This window comes from Mizuhopecten yessoensis, unplaced genomic scaffold, assembly GCF_002113885.1.
Source record: "Mizuhopecten yessoensis strain PY_sf001 unplaced genomic scaffold, ASM211388v2 scaffold537, whole genome shotgun sequence".
NCBI classification, from domain to species: domain Eukaryota; kingdom Metazoa; phylum Mollusca; class Bivalvia; order Pectinida; family Pectinidae; genus Mizuhopecten; species Mizuhopecten yessoensis.
In genome coordinates, this window is record NW_018403596.1 from 9,083 (window position 1) to 14,639 (window position 5,557).

At 37.0% G+C, this 5,557-nt stretch overlaps 1 long non-coding RNA gene across 2 annotated transcripts; it reads left to right on the top strand.

The window, feature by feature from the left end:
• Positions 1-1,305: 1,305 nt before the first annotated feature.
• LOC110450685 lies at positions 1,306-4,670 on the top strand. Of its 2 annotated transcripts, none has more exons than XR_002463003.1 (3): positions 1,306-1,442; positions 2,724-2,869; positions 4,101-4,670. It is a non-coding gene; the product is annotated as an uncharacterized LOC110450685 (long non-coding RNA). The 2 variants fall into 2 exon arrangements; XR_002463004.1 differs by having other exon boundaries at positions 1,306-1,387; positions 4,101-4,668.
• Positions 4,671-5,557: the final 887 nt, after the last annotated feature.

Below are 5,557 nucleotides of genomic sequence, written 5' to 3' on the forward strand. Positions count from 1 at the left end.
ACTGAAGCATATATGATCCTACATGTATACTGTAGCATATATGATCCCTAGTTTTGATTGCATCAAAATTGATCCTTCAATGCATTATTAGTTTGACAACATTTGTCTTTTGGGGAAAAACTCTGACTTTTTGAGAATTTCAGTTTAATGTTCCTATGAAAAACGAACCAAAACCAAGTGCTCATTTGAATTTTGGTTGGTGTTTTCCTTGTGATAAGTTTTAGGTCTACACCTCACCAAAAGAAAAATTGAAATCAAAGGAGGAGCCATTTTGGACAAACTTGATACATATGTATCCCATATTCCCAGCATTCTACTGGCCAAATATAATTACAATACTGAATAGGCCTTTTGGTTAATTCCAAAGAAGTTGTTTATAGATTTAACGATTTACTCCAATGCATACAAGTTAACCGAAAGGCATACTTGCCAACTCTCTCTATTTAGGAGGGAGACTCCCGATTTTGGAACCTTAAATTTAGCATTTTCAACCAGTGGATTTGCTAAAATGTTCCTATATTTTAAGATCTATAATTATTTTATCTGAAAGAACAATTAAAACTATGTCATTTAAAGGCTTACATGTATTTTGTCTCTTTGGGTTATATACACACATTTTATCTAGGTTTTAATTTTGAGCATGCACAATCTCCCCTGTGGAAGTTTCAAAAAGTTGGCAAGTATGGAAAGGGAGCACTGATGTATTAATATTAGCAATTAAACTAGAGTATTGAGCTGATTTATTAACATTCATTATTATTTTAATATTGGAAAGTTATTTTCTAGCATTAGAAAATAATTTGGAATTACAAAAAAAAAAAGATATTTATACATGTATGTTCTAATATTTAAAAAAAAAGTAAAGTGATTTATTTTATTTTTTTATTAGACTAATATTAAAAAATAATTAATTTCTAATATAAAAAAAAATACCAGGGACCCTTTTCCACTTTGGATACAAAACAACAACTGCATCTTGTGATATAATTTAATTCATTTTCGGAAATGATGCCACAAATCAATAAGTAATGAGGTTATAGACACAAATGGAAATGGGCAGGACCAGGTAGGGGCCGGAACTATTAAGGTATGAACGACGAGGGACGCTAACAACTTTGGTCTGGAAAGCGGTCAGCGGTCTCACGGGCCTCTTACCTTACAATAAATTTGCTTTCTTAGCTAAAATGTTAACTTATATTTTTATATTGCCAATTGATGCAAAGTCTCGAGAGCGAGAGTCTGGGACAAGCGAGGCTAATATTAAAACGAAAGTAGATGACGTCATCATATCTTGTGTAGCCGATCGCGAGCAGACAGAGCTAACGGGTCACGAGCTGCCCTTTGCTGTGGACCGTGCCTGATTTCAAATAATCTCGCCTTTATGCAGGTAAAACAGGACATACCCCGAGCCTCGTGGCATCGTGAATAGAATGGAGATATGGGTATGTTAGAAATGCGTTTGGTTTGACTTTAATGTGTTTAATCTAACCGGGAAGCAAAATTCAGTTGGTTGTGGCCTGACCGCCATTGCGAAGTTTTCCTGTTCGGGTGGGTCAACCTTACGCGTACGTGTGTTATTGTTTCTGTGATCAGTGTAGGCGTGGCTTCCTAGTATCACATACATATAGACACATAAATGAATCCTTGGAATATCAAAATCTTTGATTTTATTTAACAGTATATCTCTTTCACACTAGGCAATGATGCCGAAAACTAAACCGAAAGTAGAAAATAATGGGAATTCCAGGAAGTCATAATGACTTAAACAGCATTTCTGTAGATCGTTGTATTTGTTTCGGCACAGCCGTCTTAGATCGAATTGATTTCCACCTTGTTTAGTTCAGTATTAGTTGGGAAACCCACTTACGTTATATGACATGCTAGCTGACTTAACTTGGTATCTAGTGCACTTTGTACTGCACACCTAGTGAACAAGGAAGTGCATTTGACAAAACATTGAATTGCACTCAACTTCACGTCAGTGTTAACCCCAGTTCACTTCAGTGTTAACTCCAGTGCACTACAGTGTTAATTAACTCCTGAGTGCATGCATAACAGTGTTTACCAAAGTTAAAAAGACTGTTCATGCGACAGCAAGTCTGCTGTGGGGTCAGGTTGCAGTTGGTCTAGCTGTCCTGCAGACAACCACAAACTACAAAGTCCTATCAGGAAAAAAAATATAACAACCCTGAACCTGATTGCTAACACCTAAATAGTTAGTGTCAACTACTGCTTATTGTCTTACCCTCTTCTTCATTACCTGGATGTATGGTTTGAGATCATCATCGGGTCAATTGATCTGAACACATCATTTCATTCATCATGAACATAAATTCAAAAAGATATTTGACTTTTCTTTTTTCTACATATATAACAAAGCTAAAAATGACAGTCAAATCAGTTAATAAGTTTCTGAATGAAACATATTTGACAGATGGAGAAATTTCTATAAATGCAAAATTTCTGTAAACTACGTTGTATTACTTTGTATCCATGGTATAATTATATAGTAGTTTCATTTGGAAAACAAAACAATATCTAAAAAAACATTACCATATGATATTTGAATATATTTACAATGGCAAATCAAGTGTTTCCATGCACAGACTTGCCTAGAAGCACAGATCGTCAACTTGTGGATAACAATATCTCACAAGTTAATACTTTTTAGAGCATTTGGCCAATTCAAATTCATTTTGTAATCTCTCTTGTTTTTGTTTCAGTAAATAGTGAACCATGCCGAACGGCCGTGGTAAAGGAAGGAAACGGAAAGGACCGGCTCGGAGAGTTACTCCGGCCTACAGTGTCCTGTCAGAGGACCAGCCAGGGACGAGTACAGCAGGGTTGATCCCCGCCTCAGACTCAGATGGTAATGTATCAGAGAATGTTAACATGTGTAATCAATTCCGTTAGGTGCTTTATGTTATGGGGCTCTAACTTTCAAAAAAGTTGTTTCTTGAACAAATATTCGGGGAATAAATTCCATGTGCCACCACCAGAAGTATTAGTAATTTGATGAAATCCCTTTTATATTATATTGCCATACATATATTTGTGTTATATTTCACTTTTTCTCTCAGGTCGGAAATAAAGAGAACATTAGATATGTATAAAATCAAGTCTTCTGACCATTCTAAAATTTGGTAGTTATGATTTTATGTTTTTTTGAACAAAGTATTCTGACTGATTCAACAACAGAATAAGGTGTAACATAATGAATCTATTGAAATCATTGGTGGTAAGATATCCCCATCACTCCTTATATCCACCATCATCAGATGATGTGCTAATGTTTAGATATCCACTTCACTCCTTATATCCACCATCATCGGATTATGTGCTAATGTTTAGATATCCCCTTCACTCCTTATATCCACCATCATCAGATTATGTGCTAATGTTTAGATATCCCCTTCACTCCTTATATCCACCATCATCGCATTATGTGCTAATGTTTAGATATCCCCTTCACTCCTTATATCCACCATCATCAGATGATGTGCTAATGTTAAGATATCCCCTTCACTCCTTATTTTCCCAACACCATATGGAATCAGGTTGTATTGTGGGCAGTATTGGGTAGAGTATAAGTAGTAGTGGGTACAGTATTGTGTAGTAGTGGGTACAGTATTGTGTAGTAGTGGGTACAGTATTGTGTAGTAGTTGATACAGTATTGTGCAGAGGTTGGTACAGTATTGTGTAGAGGTTGGTACAGTATTGTGTAGTAGTTGGTACTGTATTGTGTAGTAGTTGGTACAGTATTGTGTAGTAGTTGGTACAGTATTGTGTAATAGTTGGTACTGTATTGTGTAGTAGTGGGTACAGTATTGTGTAGTAGTTGGTACTGTATTGTGTAGTAGTGGTTACAGTATTGTGTAGTAGTAGGTACAGTATTGTGTAGTAGTTGGTACAGTATTGAGTAGTGTTTGTAAAGTATTCAATAGCTGTGGGTAGTGTTGGGTTGTATTAAGCAGCATCTTGCCTTCCTGGAAAAAAGTTGTTCTGCTTGATTCAAGCAACACGACTGTGTTTACTGTAAAAGGAAAGGTGTTTTTAATGTATCTCTGAATAATGTTTTTCAATTTTCTTTCCAATCCAGACACTCCCCAGATATCACAGTCCAGCCAGGCGAGCCGACCAAGCACTGCTTTTGTAAGTTTATCACATATTGATGCTGTAGGATAAAAATAATGAAATAGAGTGCTTCCTCTGTCTGTTGTCATCATATGTTGTCTGCGTCATTGGTTTAAATAACATCTCCTCCCAAACTGCTGAGCATATTTCAGCTTAATGTTAGTGAAAGCATTTTTTGCTCACCTGCCCAAAGTGCAAGTGAGCTTATGCCATGGCGTGGCGTTTGTTGTCTGTCGTCTGTCTGTAAACTTTTCCTTAAAACGCAACTAGTCCTGAATGATTAAGAGTATTTTAACTAAATTTGGTCTGGATTATCCTCAGCCAAAGGGGATACAATTTTGTATAAACTGAGGGTTTGGCCTGCTTAGGGACAGTGGAGTAGGGCAAAATAGGGGAATTGAAGAAAATCAATTGTCGAGAATATTGGGCAAGGGGAATTCCATTTTATATAAACAGAGGGTGTTTAAAATTCTTTCGTACAAATGGAGGGATTCAAACCAAATCTGGTTTAGAGCATCCTTGGGCAAAGAAGACTCATTTTAAGCTCACCTGGCCTGCCCGGCGTCAACGTTTTACTTTAAACAACTTCTTCTCCAGAACCAATAGGCCTAGGGTGATGGCATTTATTCAGTAGCATGCTGAGATGATGGGCTACCAACTTTGTTCAAATGAATTACCTTTGCCAATAGTCAAGGTCAGTGGGGTCAAATAGGTTGAAATCTTTTTCACAAATTTTCTAAAGAACCGTAAGTCCAAGGATTATGTTATTTGGCTAGTAACATGCTGGGATAAAGTGCTACTAAATTTGTTCAAATGAATGACCTTGACTTATACTCAAGGTCACATGGGCCCCCCCCTCTTGGTGTCAGAGGGGCGGGGTCCTAATAGGAGAAATTTAGGTTAATCATTTTAAAAAAATCTCCTTCTTAACAAATAGAGGGATTTCAACCAAATTTAGTCTAAAACATCCTTGGGCAAGGGGAATTTGCTTTTATATAAACAAAGTGTGTGGCTCCCCTAAGGGCAGAGAGGCAAGTCCCATGTTTAAAATCCTGCTCCTTCTTATGAATGGAGGGATTAACACCAAATAGGGTGTGGAGCATCCTTAGGCAAAGAAGACTCATGTTTAGCTAACCTGCCCAAAGGGCAAGTGAGCTTATGCCATTGCGCACCATCCTTCGTCCGTCTGGCCGGCCAGCCTCAACTTTTTAATTTAAACAACTTCTTCTCAGTATCGGGTGGTGATATTTTGCCAGTAGCATGTTCATAAGATGAGCTATCAAGTTTGTTCATGTGGATGATCTTGACCCACTATAATTTCAAGGTCAAATATAGCCAAATGTGTATAAACTTTTATCTCAATACACAAAAGAACTAGGGTGGTGATTTTGGCAAGTTAAATGCTGAGATGAAGGGCTATAA